Here is a 15354-nt window from a genome sequence, read left to right as displayed (position 1 = left end):
CCGTTCTTAGTGTCTAGCACTCATCATTCCTGGTTATTCATCTTATCTTAAATGAGTCATCTTCATTCTTTCATCTTTCTATTTTATTTTATTTTTTTTAATTTTATTTTATTTTTAAACCTGAAACACTGTATTAGTTTTGCCAAACATCAAAACGAATCCACCACAGGTATACATACGCTCCCCATCCACAGTAATTCTAAACAGCTCTTCTCTCAGATTTTCCAGTTTTTTGGTAGAATGTTTCGCTCCAGAATTCTGTCCATTTATGGCCTTGACTGCCTTCTATATACAGCATTCTCAACAATAATGACTAAAACTTGTCCCCTGAAACTCTGGACATGATGACCTCGAGGGGCTGTCTATTGCCTTTTGGAAACAAATTCCTAAACTATTCTTCTCTGTGACAAGTAAAAGTCTGATTCCCTTTCCATTCCTATCTAGATTTTCTGGTTCTGCCTATTAAATCTACTCAGAATAAGTCTTACACTGTTATGAGTCCAGTGGCTTTATTTAACTTTCTGTGATTATATCTTAAACCAGAAGAAAGCCTCTGCTTATTTTCAGTCAGTTTCCTTGTAGGAAAGAACCTATTTCTATATCATATATTTTATTTATGAGAGTAGATATAGCAGGAATTTTTTTATACTATTGTAATTGGAAATTTAATGAACTTTCCAACTTTAAAGGTGAAGGTGGAGAATTATCACTATGAATCTCTGTTAACAACTTTTTGTAAATAATATCCTATGCCCTTCAAAATGAGTAATATTGGTGCCAACATTATTTATTTGTATTAACATTGTGATTTAAAATGAGTACTACTTCAGTATGTATTCAGTGAGTCCATAAAAAAACACCTCCTCAAAATAAAAATAACCTCAAATCCTTCAACTATAATGACATGTAATTCTATGAGTAGAAATCAATAGTTAAAAGCTCTGATCAAGAAATCCTGAGTATTTTCTCATCTTCAAACACTTTACCAAGAATGTTCAAAAGGTTTGAGTACACTTGCAATCATGATTTCCACTTGTGTTGGGACTTAAGGAATACAAAATATAGTCTGTTGGTTCATATTCTCCAAAATTTAATTTTGATCTTTCATCTTTCCAATATGTTGGTCAATTTGCTTATAAAAATAATGCAAAACTTTTAACTCACAATATTCATTATTTTCCAAGTGACATTATCTTTTATCCATTTTTTAATCCCTGATATATTTCTCTCTGCATTTTGCAAGTTGCATCTCATTTCCTGCTTTAGCTTAGTTATTTCTTGGTATTCCTCCTAGGTAACTCCTTTTATTTTATGGTATTCCCATTTGTGTTTCAACTCCTTGTTCAATTTTTTCTGTAGACAACCAGCTGTTAAGCTTAAGAACACCAGATGTTAGTGTAAGATTTGAGATGCTGTTACCAGGACAACCAGCACTGCATGCCGGCCATCCCATCGCTGTGTTCATGCTCCAAAGCAGGGATTGCACTTCACCTTCCTCTATGGAAATAAAACAGACAAAAACACATTTGTAACACAAATCTAAAGAGGTGGCTAGAACACCCTTCTGGTATAAATTTTGTTCATACCTTCCCACTGGTTTTGCTCTATAGAAGGAGAACAAAGTAACAAATGTTTAATACAGAAAAATATGAGATGAAGGCTTTAACCATTACCACTTGGAAGATCAATTACATTTTGATGATTTTGAAGGCTATAGATAATTTGCCTCATTCAGTAGATAAAAGGGAAAGCTGAGACTTCTCATCTTTCCTTCCCTTTCCTTAGAAGCTCAGAGGTTACTGAGACTTTTTCCCCACTGTGTTCATGTGAGGTAGTCCCTCACATAAAAACAGCAATCCTACATTTAAGTCACTACATAGCCCAGTGAAGATTGAGCAGCAAGAGACTGAGAGTGTTCCCAGCAGAAAGGAGACTATTTCATCCTCCTGCTCACATTCCAGAATCACAGAATAATGGGACATAGGGTTGCACTGCATTATCATAAACTCTATCACTTTCAAGTAATAAAATCAAATATTTTAGACTTCAAAAAATACTCACTTTATAATTCCAGTTAATTTATCATAAGGCTCTAGACATCTAGTTTTCGTACAGTGTAAAAGTCCTACTATGCATTATGGTGAGGAAAATACAAGTTATGGATGGAGTTTGAGCACCATCTTTTGCAAATTATCAGCCAAGCCTAAATTTAGTTCAGTCACTCAGTCGTGTTTGACTCTGCGACACCATGAACTACAGCACTCCAGGTATCCCAAAGTTTACTCAAACTCCTGTCCATCAAGTTGGTGATGCCATCCAACCATCGCATCCTCTGTCATCCCCTTCTCCTCCCGCCTGCAATCTTTCCCAGCATCAGGGTCTTTTCCAGTGAGTCACTGCTTCACATCAGGTGGCCAAAGTATTGGAGGTTCAGCTTCAGCATTAGTCCTTCCAATGAATATTTAGGACTGATCTCCTTTAGGATGGACTGGTTGGATCTCCTTGCTGTCCAAGGGACTCTCAAGAATCTTCTCCAACACCATAGTTCAAAATCATCAATTCTTCAGTGCTTACCTTTCTTTATGGCTCAACTCTCACATCCATACATGACTACTGGAAAACAATAGCTTTGACTAGACAGACCTTTGTTGGCAAAGTAATGTCTCAGTTTCCACAAATACACAATGAGTATAATAATAACTATTAACTAGACTGTTGAGTGGTCAAATGAGATAACCTGTTATTTAAAGTACATTATAAATGTTGTAAAAGTGTTATTATTCTCATAATTAAAAATTCCACAAATAGATGATAAGCTGCATGATGAAAATCTGTCTCTTCCATATATAGCCAGGGTCACCACTGTACCAGCTAAAATTTCAGACACAAGATTTAGATGATTAGCGATGATCCAAAAGTCCTAGGATGTGCATATGAATTTTGAAGCTTTGAGTTGTTTTGTTTGTTGATTTGTTTTGCCTAATGTTACTGAACTGAATGTTATCATCGCTGCTTTATATTTTCTATTTGGACTACCTAATTTTTTATATTTTTATCATAGCAAAATTAGAGAGGAAAGAGGTATGACTTCTGTAATTACATCTTAATTAAGGCACAATACATTCCTTAATAAACCACTCCATTACTTCAAATGATAGCCTGAATCAGAGTTGAGAAATTTCTCTGTCTCATTTTTATGAGACAGAGAAGAGCAGGTATCTGAAAGTTCATATGTACAGAAACCACCATCAGTGTTGGGTGTGTGTAAGACTGGAATGGAAACACTTCCGGACAGTGTGGAGAGATCTCGCCATTGTGGAATATGATCCCACAAGTTCAGAATTAATAGCACTGCTTTGTCTCAATTGGAGAGCCTTGGGAAACTGCATTGTGAGGCAACTCTGCTTCTCCATGGAATTTCTCAATGGATTTTTTTTTAAATCCACAAATCAAGTAATAATGAACAAGACAATGTGCTAGATTGTACTGTTAATTATCTCTTAAAATAACAACTTACTGGAAATGTAGTAGGTTTTATTTTCTCTTTTAATGATATACTCATGCCCTTCTCCAAACTGAAGGCCAAGCAGGTTTATACGCTTCTCTTTTTTACCCATATTTCCAACCCATCCTTCTAAAGTCGGAAAGGTATACTTTCTGTACAGCTGAAACTCTCTGAAAGCAAGTGTAAGGTGAATACATTTTTAAAACAGGCTCCTTGTTGACTCCACTCACTAGGCTTGAGCATACTGATTAAAAGAGAAATCCTAGGTTTAAGCTATGACACGGCCCATTAAAGAGTTAAGTGAATGTGACCCCTCTGGTGGAGCCCTTTCCTCAATTCCCTCCATCTGCACCCCAACCCCAGAAACAGAACTCCCACTCTTTCTGTTCTTCACCAGGGAAGGTTTCAGAGGGCTGGCAAGGGCGCCACCACGCTAGAGTGTGTCTGTGGAATAGCTGCTTTCTCACCTATGCAGTCACACCCAGTAGGTTTCAATACACCACCATGAACTCACTATCACTCATCTTTTCACTCCTAAAAATACAAAGGAAAAGCAAATTATTACTTTTTTTCCAAAAAGGTTAACAAATTTCTGATGTACCACAGAAACTTTGGTGAATTGCAGTCAACCCTAGATATGCTAAATGATTTTGCCACAGTCAGAAATACAGAGGGAGCAAATGAAAACATTGCCTGGTAGTAAGCTATCGGTATCAACTACATGATACTGATTAAAAGAGAAATCCTAGGTTTAATCTATGACATGGCCCAGTAAAGAGTTAAGTGAATGTTACCCCTCTGGTGGATCCCTTTCCTTCATTCCCTCCACCTGCACCCCAACCCTAGAAACAGAAGTCCCACTTTTTCTCCCAGTAGAACTCATTTCCCTTTATTACAGCAATTATCACAAACTACTATAGTTGTTTAGACATTTCCTTAGTGCAGGTAAGGTGTTAGACTCATTTCTATACTCATGTTCGTAGTAGTTTCTGATATATAGAGAAGGGTCAGTGAATAACTATTGAAAACAGAAATTCTGAACTCCAGAGATAATTTCATCTAAACTGTAGACTGCACTCCATATTTAGATGGTAATATACTAGCATTAAAAAGAAGAACAAGAACTCTTCAAAAAATTTAGCTGACCACTTCTACTGAAGTAAAAGAACTGAGAATTGATTCAGAATTGTCTGCATTGCAAAACTGTATTTTTGCAATTTCTCTGACCTAGAATAGACATGACCAATAATATGATGTGTGCTAATTTACATCAGTCATGTCCGACTCTTTGTGACCCCATGGACTGTAGCCCGCCAGGCTCCTCTGTCCATGGGGATTCTCCAGGCAAGAATACTAGAGTGGGTTGCCATGCCCTCCTCTAGGAGGTCTCCCTGAGCCAGGGATAGCACTGCATCACTTATGTCTCCTGCACTGGCGTGCATGCTAGGTCACTCAGTCATGTCTGACTCTTTATGACCCTATAGACGGACTGTAGCCCACTAGGCTCCTCTGTCTGTGGGATTCTCCAAACAAGAATACTGGAGTGGGTTGTCATTGCCTTCTCCAGGGAATCATATAAATTATATATAGATTATATTATAGGATCCTTGGAATGGACTGTTGGTACCTTTATCTTTGTTGAGAGTTTTATTAACAAAATTTTAATTATCTGAAGCTCAAGTGTCAATACTAATCTCAGTCTTTTTAAAAGAATCAATCAAAAATAGATGCAAACCTGAGCTCTGTCAAAATATGCTTGGATTACACATTATTTAACTTTACAAAATCTGTACTGTTAGTCAAGAAATAAGGCGATACTGTCACTCTTAATCTCTCATTTATACCATACATATTTAAAAAAAAAAAGTCCTACTGTACTGAATATATGGGAGGCCCTGTGAAGGAAATCTAAATTCATGGTCACATGGCTAGCATTTTTAAAGGATATAATTTGGTAAAATTTTAATTAAGTAAGGAGTACAAAAATTATGTACTTGAGCATACCTGTTTCTAATTTTTGGTGTCTAGTTCAAACAGTTGCTCTCCTGCCTAATAGATTCAGTTTTCTTTATGTTCTCCCAATTCCGCAAATATAATGAAAGGAGTCAGCAAATTATTATTAAAAAGCTAAGAGATGAAAAATGACTTTAAATAGAGACGCATGTTTACATTTGTTTTCTTTACAGGTGATCATGTCAAGCACACATTTTGGAACACCAAAAAAAATGTGCCTAATTATTGTACTTGACTTTCACAAGATGTCTAAAAAAAAAGATTTTGTCTGTGTAGGAAACATACTCCAAACATATAAGGATTTTCCTAGTGGATAAAAATTAAATATTGCAAGTATCCACATCACAAAAATTCATTACATTAAGTTTTTTTTAAATAAGCAGGGTGACAATATATAGCCTTGACATACTCCTTTTCCTATTTGGAACAAGTCTGTTGTGCCATGTCCAGTTCTAACTGTTGCTTCCTGACCTGCATACAGGTTTCTCAAGAGGCAGGTCAAGTGGTCTGGTATGCCCATCTCTTTCAGAATTTTCTAGTTTATTGTGATCCACACAGTCAAAGGCTTTAGCATAGTCAACAAAGCAGAAATAGATGTTTTCTGGAACTCTCTTGCTTTTTCGATGATCCATATGCAGACTACATCATGAGAAACGCTGGGCTGGAGGAAGCACAGACTGGAATCAAGATTGCCGGGAGAAACAGCAATAACCTCAGATATGCAGATGATACCACCCTTATGGCAGAAAGTGAAGAAGAACTAAAGAAAGAGCCTCTTGATGAAAGTGAAAGAGGAGTTAAAAAGTTGGCTTAAAGCTCAACATTCAGAAAACTAAGATCATGGCATCTGGTCCCCTCACTTCATGGCAGATAGATGGGGAAACAGTGGAACCAGTGGCTCATTTTATTTTCTGGGCTCCAAAATCACTGCAGATGGCTATTGCAGACATGAAATTAAAAGATGCTTTCTCCTTGGAAGGAAAGGTATGACCAACCTAGACAGCAACACTGGAATGGTTTGCCATGCCCTCCTCCAGGGGATCTTCCTGTCCCAGGGATCAAAACCGCATCTCTTACATCTCTTGCATTGGCAGGTGGGTTCTTTATGACTAGTGCCGCCTCGGAAGCCCTTAATAATATTGTCACTAATGTTTATTATTCAGTATAATTATGCATATTTGGGTGATCCAAGCGTGTGATTTTTTTCTCTTTTTACCCAAAGTTTTTTTTTTCTTTTGACAACTTTATATATAAAGAGGTTTTCCACTTAATTCATCTATTTGTTAGAATCTTAACTAATATTTTGATGAAATAGAAGTTTTACATTAAACACTATGTTTGGCTTGACACTAAATATGAATTCTCATGCCATCTCATCTCCCCTTTCTCTGGAAAGGTAAGAGTTGGCTCAATTTTTGTGTGTTCTAAAATAGAAACCCTAAATTCATTAAATCTTTCAGGAAAAAAAGATAGTGTTTTCACCCTGTTGAAAAGTTGGTACATATTGTGGGTTTTCTCTTTTGCAAAATTTAGAGTTGAAAAATATAAATTTTAATCTTATTAAAACTTCTGAGACCTTGACATTTTCACAACAAAGTGGTTCTAGAATTTCAACAGAGTCAAAAAAAAAATACAACAATAAACTTTAAAATGTTTTAACCTTATAAAGAAATTTCAATCTCGATGTTTTAACCACCAATAGCTTATACTAATAAAAAAAAATAAATAAGAAAAATAAGAAAATCTGGTAATGGCTAACAATCACAGACTTTCTTTGTGTGAATTTTCCTTTCTTGTGCTTCTGACATTTAGTCTGAACACTATATAAATTAGATAGACAATAGTAAACCCTTTATGAAAATTTACAGATATTTAAAATATGCTTCATAACTTTTTCTACTGGAAAAAATGTCTCATATATTTCTGGCCTTCCATCATTTACCAGAAAACTCAAGCAAATACAAAGAAACCAGTTATACAGCACAATAGTTAAAAGACCAAGAGGGACCTGGCTCTATCACTTACAAACTGTTCGGCTTTGGACAAGTTACTTCGCCTCTCTGTATACCTGTAAAATCTTACCTCATAGAGTTTTTCCAAGAATGACTTGATGTGACATATTAAAAGCACTTAGAACAGTATCTGGCAATTAATAATTGTTTGAAGTGTTTAGCTACCGCTATTACTGTTCTTGTCATCAGTACAAACTTGAGAAATTAAATCCATGGATAATATTCAAGTTGCAGTTGACTAAACCATCTTTTTTTTCCTTATCAAACAGTGAGCTGATTCTTAACCAGAGGTCTCTGAAATTGGTTGGGAAAGCATGACATCTGTATTTTCACTAACCTCCAGCTCTATGTCTTTCAATTATAAATACACACAATGGATCACAGTGGTATGAGCAGTATATGTGACTTTGTCAACAACAGAAATCACAGATATCTTCATATCACACTACAGTCATTTCTGGAACTCAAAATACTGTTCCTACCCATCATAATTTTTAAATCACAGTATTATTAAATCTATCATATCACTTCAGTTCAGTCGCTCAGTCGTGCCCGACTCTTTGCAACCCCATTAATCACAGCACACCAGGCCTCCCTGTCCATCACCAACTCCCAGAGTTCACTCAAACGCACATCCATCAAGTCGGTGATGCCATCCAGCCATCTGTTCCTCTGTCATCCCCTTCTCCTCCTGCCCCCAATCTCTCCCAGCATTGGGGTCTTTTCCAATGAGTCAACTCTTTGCATGAGGTGGCCAAAATATTGGAGTTTCGGCTTCAGCATCATTCCTTCCAATGAACACCCAGGACTGATCTCCTTTAGGATGGACTGGTTGGATCTCCTTGCAGTCCAAGGGACTCTCAAGAGTCTTCTCCAACACCACAGTTCAAAAGCATCAATTCTTTGGCGCTCAGCTTTCTTCACAATCCAACTCTCACATCCATACATGATCACTGGAAAAACCATAGCCTTGACTAGACGAACCTTTGTTGGCAAAGTAATGTCTCTGCTTTTCAATAAGCTATCTCGGTTGGTCATAACTTTCCTTCCAAGGAGTAAGCATCTTTTAATTTCATGGCTGCAATCACGATCTACAGTGATTTTGGAGCCCCCGAAAAATACAGTCTGACACTGTTTCCACTGTTTCCCCATCTATTTCCCATGAAGTGATGGGACCAGATGCCATGATCTTCGTATTCTAAATGTTGAGTTTTAAGCCAACTTTTTCACTCTCCTCTTTCACATTCATCAAGAGGCTTTTAGTTCCTCTTCACTTTCTGCCATAAGGGTGGTGTCATCTGCATATCTGAGGTTATTGATATTTCTCCCAGCAATCTTGATTCCAGCTTGTGCTTCTTCCAGCCCAGCGTTTCTCATGATGTACTCTGCATAGAAGTTAAATAAGCAGGGTGACAATATACAGCCTTAACATACTCCTTTTCCTATTTGAAACCAGTCTGTTTTTCCATGTCGAGTTCTAACTGTTGCTTCCTGACCTACATATAGGTTTCTCAAGAGGCATGTCAGGTGGTCTGGTATTCGCGTCTCTTTCAGAATTTTCCACAGTTTATTGTGATCCACAGAGTCAAAGGCTTTGGCATAGTCAATAAAGCAGAAATAGATGTTTTTCTGGAACTCTCTTGCTTTTTCGATGATCCAGCGGATGTTGGCAATTTGATGTCTGATTCCTCTGCCTTTTGTAAAACCAGCCTGAACATCTGGATGTTCATGGTTCACGTATTGCTGAAACCTGGCTTAGAGAATTTTGAGCATTACTTTACTAGCGTGTGAGATGAGTGCAATTTTGTGGTAGTTTGAGCGTTCTTTAGCATTGCCTTTCTTTGGGATTGGAATGAAAACTGACCTTTTCCAGTCCTGTGGCCACTGCTGAGTTTTCCAAATTTGCTGGCGTATTGAGTGCAGCACTTTCACAGCATCAGCTTTCAGGATTTGAAATAGCTCAACTGGAATTCCATCACCTCCACTAGCTTTGCTCGTAGTGATGCTTTCTAAGGCCCACTTGACTTCACATTCCAGGATGTCTGGCTCTAGGTCAGTGATCACACCATCGTGATTATCTGTGTTGTAAAGCTCTTTTTTGTACAGTTCTTCTGTGTATTCTTGCCACCTCTTCTTAATATCTTCTGCTTCTGTTAGGTCCATACCATTTCTGTCCTTTATTGAGCCCATCTTTGCATGAAATGTTCCCTTGGTATCTCTAATTTTCTTGAAGAGATCTCTAGTCTATCAGATCAGATCAGATCAGTCGCTGAGTCGTGTCTGACTCTTTGCGACCCCATGAATCACAGCACGCCAGGCCTCCCTGTCCATCACCAACTCCTGGAGTTCACTGAGACTCACGTCCATCGAGTCAGTGATACCATCCAGACATCTCATCCTCTGTCGTCCCCTTCTGCTCCTGCCCCCAATCCCTCTCAGCATCAGAGTCTTTTCCACTGAGTCAACTCTTCGCATGAGGTGGCCAAAGTACTGGAGTTTCAGCTTTAGCATCATTCCTTCCAAAGAAATCCCAGGGCTGATCTCCTTCACAATGGACTGGTTGGATCTCCTTGCAGTCCAAGGGATTCTCAGGAGTCTTCTCCAACACCATGGTTCAAAAGCATCAATTCTTCAGCGCTCAGCCTTCTTCACAGTCCAACTCTCACATCCATACATGACCACAGGAAAAACCATAGCCTTGACTAGACGAACCTTTGTTGGCAAAGTAATGTCTCTGCTTTTGAACATGCTATCTAGGTTGGTCATAACTTTTCTTCCAAGGAGTGAGCGTCTTTTAATTTCATGGCTGCAGTCACCATCTGCACTGATTTTGGAGCCCCCAAAAATAAAGTCTGACACTGTTTCCACTGTTTCCCCATCTATTTCCCATGAAGTGGTGGGACTGGATGCCATGATCTTCGTTTTCTGAATGTTGAGCTTTAAGCCAACTTTTTCACTCTCCACTTTCACTTTCATCAAGAGGCTTTTGAGTTCCTCTTCACTTTCTGCCATAAGCGTGGTGTCATCTGCATATCTGAGGTTATTGAGATTTCTCCCGGCAATCTTGATTCCAGTTTGTGTTTCTTCCAGTCCAGCGTTTCTCATGATGTACTCTGCATATAAGTTAAATAAGCAGGGTGACAATATACAGCCTTGATGAACTCCTTTTCCTATTTGGAACCAGTCTGTTGTTCCATGTCCAGTTCTAACTGTTGCTTCCTGACCTGCATACAAATTTCTCAAGAGGCAGATCAGGTGGTCTGGTATTCCCATCTCTTTCAGAATTTTCCACAGTTTATTGTGATCCACACAGTCAAAGGCTTTGGCATAGTCAACAAAGCAGAAATAGATATTTTTCTGGAACTCTCTTGCTTTTTCGATGATCCAGCGGATGTTGGCAATTTGATCTTTGGTTCCTCTGCCTTTTCTAAAACCATTGAACATCAGGAAGTTCTCAGTTCACATATGGCTGAAGCCTGGCTTGGAGAATTTTGAGCATTACTTTACTAGCGTGTGAGATGAGTGCAATTGTGCGGTAGTTTAAGCATTCTTTGGCATTGCCTTTCTTTGGGATTGGAATGAAAACTGACCTTTTCCAGTCCTGTGGACACTGCTGAGTTTTCCAAATTTGCTGGCATATTGAGTGCAGCACTTTCACAGCATCAGCTTTCAGGATTTGGAATAGCTCAACTGGAATTCCATCACCTCCGCTAGCTTTGTTCATAGTGATGCTTTCTAAGGCCCACTTGACTTCACATTCCAGGATGTCTGGCTCTAGGTCAGTGATCACACCATCATGATTATCTGTGTTGTAAAGCTCTTTTTTGTACAGTTCTTCTGTGTATTCTTGCCATCTCTTCTTAATATCTTTTGCTTCTGTTAGGTCCATACCATTTCTGTCCTTTATTGAGCTCATCTTTGTATGAAATGTTCCTTTGGTATCTCTGATTTTCTTGAAGAGATCCCTAGGCTTTCCCATTCTGTTGTTTTCCTCTATTTCTTTGCATTGATTGCTGAAGGAGGCTTTCTTATCTCTTCTTGCTATTCTTTGGAATTCTGCATTCAGATGTTTACATCTTTCCTTTTCTCCTTTGCTTTTCACTTCTCTTCTTTTCATAGCTATTTGTAAGGCCTCCCCAGACAGCCATTTTGCTTTTTTGCATTTCTTTTCTATGGGAATGGTCTTGATCCCTGTCTCCTGTACAATGTCACGAACCTCATTCCATAGTTCATCAGGCACTCTATCTATCAGATCTAGGCCCTTAAATCTATTTCTCACTTCCACTGTATAATCATAAGGGATTTGATTTAGGTCATACCTGAATGGTCTAGTGGTTTGCCCTACTTTCTTCAATTTAAGTCTCATTTTGGCAATAAGGAGTTCATGGTCTGAGCCACAGTCAGCTCCTGGTCTTGTTTTTGCTGACTGTATAGAGCTTCTCCATCTTTGGCTGCAAAGAATATAATCAATCTGATTTCAGTGATGACCATCTGGTGATGTCCATGTATAGAGTCTTCTCTTGTGTTGTTGGAAGAGGGTGTTTGTTATGACCAGTGCATTTTCTTGACAAAACTCTATTAGTCTTTGCCCTGCTTCATTCCGTATCCAAGGCCAAATTTGCCTGTTACTCCAGGTGTTTCTTGACTTGCTACTTTTGCATTCCAGTCCCCTATAATGAAAAGGACATCTTTTTTGGGTGTTAGTTCTAAAAGGTCTTATACGTCTTCATAGAACCGTTCAACTTCAGCTTCTTCAGCTTTACTGGTTGGGGCATAGACTTGGATTACTGTGATATTGAATGGTTTGCCTTGGAAACGAACAGAGATCATTCTATCGTTTTTGAGATTGCATCCAAGTACTGCATTTTGGACTCTTTTGTTGACCATGGTGGCCACTCCATTTCTTCTGAGGGATTCCTGCCCGCAGTAGTAGATATAATGGTCATCTGAGTTAAATTCACCCATTCCAGTCCATTTCAGTTCTCTGATTCCTAGAATGCCGGCATTCACTCTTGCCATCTCTTGTTTGACCACTTCCAGTTTGCCTTGATTCATGGACCTGACATTCGTATCTTATTATTTAACATATAAATACATATATTGTCATATTACAAAGTTGGTTAATCATATTTAAATATAAATGGCATTCCTTTTAGTTTTATTATTTTATTTAAATTTATTCTGAGAAGGTCCCTAAGTTTCACCAGACTGCCAAAGGGGACTTGTGTACTTGACCTACTGATTAAAGTACATGGGTGGATAGAGGGAGCTTTATTTACTCTCATTCTCAGATGACTATCCCAATATTCAGCAAAATGACTAAGGGGTGAGAAACTAAAAGAAGGAGTGATTATTTTTGGTGGGATACTCCAAACAGTTTACAGTATTTAATACATATAACCCACTTGACTTGTTTTTAATTGTTTATGTAATAATTATTTCAGTATTCTTCCAAAATATCTTAATACCACTGAGAAGTTCTTGGTTATATTTGAAGTCTAGTGAAAAATCCAGGGATACATATAGTAATTTAAGATATAAAAATAATCTAGAAAAATATAAAGGCTCTTACATACTTAATTTTAAATGAACATGGTTCAGATGTTTGTAGTAAGTCATGGATAATTAATTTATATTCTAAGATGATTGAAATTATGATATAATGACCAAGTAATTTAAACAATAATTCACCAAAAAACAGTAGCTAATATGCTGTCTCTAGTAAAAACTGGCTTTTGTGATGTAATATCAGACTCATGAAATTCATTCACTTTTTTATTTTTCATATGCCTTTTACACTATGGAATTTATTACAGGGCTTCCCTGGTGGCTCAGAGGTTAAAGCGTCTGCCTCCAATGCAGGAGACCCAGGTTCAATCCCTGGGTCGGGAAGATCCCCTGGAGAAGGAAATGGTAACCCACTCCAGTATTCTTGCCTGGACAATCCCATGGATGGAGAAGCCTGGTGGGCTACAGTCCACGAGGTCGCAAAGAGTCGGACACGACTGAGCGACTTCACTCTCATACATTACAGGACAAAATGTATGTAGCATTACTCTCAACTATAGTCACGAAAGCTGCAACTGAATACCAACTAATCTATTTCCTGGGGCTTTTCTCCTTAGTAGCCAAGTCTCCATCTCTCCTAAATTTTCAGCCATTTCAATTTTCCCAAGAAAGAACTTTTTTTTTTTTTTTAACCTCATCTGTTAGGAAGTAAACTAAATGTCTTGATTATTGTTCACAAATAGTCATGTTTGAAAGAGCATGCTGTAAGCCTCTGTGTTCGTTCTTTCTTTAAACAATATGCATCTTAATGAAAAGCCTGGAAGTCTTAATTCTCTGGAGGCTATCTCAGAATTACCAAGCTCTTCAGCTGCAGGAATCGGGTTAATAATATTGATAGATTACGAGTCGAAGAAAGGTCACAATAAGGCACTGTCTTCAAAAAATTATCTTCATTATTATAGTCCATTTGTATAATAAAGCAGTGCATTTTTTTTTTAATTTAAAGGAGGAACTGCTTTATATAAAGCTACACAGCAACTGATAGGAGAAGAACTGAGGACAATGAATTTTCCTGGTGGATTCACTTACTCACTCATCGGTTCATTCAAATAACAAATACTGAGCACTTACCACTGATCAGGGACTGTGGGACGCCCTGGCTTTACAATGGTGGAAGTAAACAAATACAGAGTGTGGTCTTACGGAGCTTGCTGCTTGGTGGAGTAGAGAGTAATAAATACATGTAAGCTCAGACAGGTGAATGAGACACAGCACGTAGAAGCACACAGCCAAAGAACCTCATCCAGATGAAGGGTCAGAGCAAGTTTTTCTGAGGAAGTGATTTTTGAGCTGAGAGTTGAAGGGAACCTAGGAGTTAACTAATTGAAGGGAGAGCCATGCTAAGGAAAAGTTCCAGAAAATGGAAATGGTTTGTGAAAAATCCCTGGGGCAGGAGGCTGTGTGGTAAAAAAGAAAGTGGAAGTATCCAGAGGTATGAGAACAAGGTGACAGTGAAGAGAGATGAGGCTTGCTCAGCCATGACCCAGATATTGGTCTTTATTGTAAAAGAAATAAGAAGTTACATAAGGATTTTAAGGAGAAGGATGCATTGACCTTATGATGCAGATCTTTCTTCTCTGCTGGGGGTTTTGTTAATTACATTAAACACAGTGCTTAGCACTTAATAGAGTTGATCAGATCAGATCAGTCGCTCAGTTGTGTCCGACTCTTTGCGATCCCATGAATCACAGCACACCAGGCCTCCCTGTCCATCACCAACTCCCAGAGTTCACTGAGACTCACGTCCATCGAGTCAGTGATGCCATCCAGCCATCAAATACATGTAAAAAGAAAGGAGGAAGAAAGGGATGGATGGAGGAAAAAAGGAAGAAAGGAAACCTCAGAGAGTGAAACAATAGAGTTGCAAGATCTGGAGATATCTAAGTCTAATAGAGGGCTTCCCTGGTGGCTCAGAAGGTAAAGAATCTGCCTGCATTGGTCCCTGGGTTGGGAAGATCCCTGGAGAAGGAAATAGCTACTCTCTCCAGTATTCTTGCCTGGAATTCTATGGACAGAGGAGCATGGTGGGCTACAGTCTATGGGGTTACAAAGAGTCAGACACAATTGAGTAACACACACACAAGTCAAATAGAGCTCCCATCCACTATGGGGCTCCTCAACTTTTGACAGAGTTCATCTCATTTTGGTTGTTATTGTCATTTTTATATAGATGGGATAATAAAGCCAGGATAGCTCAGCAACTTGCTTTAAGTGATTCAGCCATACCAGCCCTCTCTCTAGCATGTTAGTGTGAGT

General features: G+C 38.4%; 1 protein-coding gene, 1 long non-coding RNA gene and 1 other non-coding gene across 3 annotated transcripts in view; 2 read left to right on the top strand and 1 right to left on the bottom strand.

The window, feature by feature from the left end:
* The window catches only part of DKK2 (dickkopf WNT signaling pathway inhibitor 2), a 126927-nt gene that overhangs the window by 35311 nt on the left and 76262 nt on the right, over positions 1-15354 (bottom strand). The window lies entirely within an intron of this gene.
* Positions 1-15354, top strand: part of LOC112586240 — a 381631-nt gene that overhangs the window by 359284 nt on the left and 6993 nt on the right. The gene's annotated exons all lie outside the window — the stretch shown is intronic.
* TRNAW-CCA lies at positions 13351-13422 on the top strand. The gene has a single exon. It is a non-coding gene; the product is annotated as a tRNA-Trp (tRNA).

This window comes from Bubalus bubalis, chromosome 7, assembly GCF_019923935.1.
Source record: "Bubalus bubalis isolate 160015118507 breed Murrah chromosome 7, NDDB_SH_1, whole genome shotgun sequence".
Classification (NCBI taxonomy): Eukaryota; Metazoa; Chordata; class Mammalia; order Artiodactyla; family Bovidae; genus Bubalus; species Bubalus bubalis.
The sequence above is the reverse complement of the archived record's forward strand: the minus strand, read 5'-3'. Positions and strand labels throughout refer to the sequence as shown.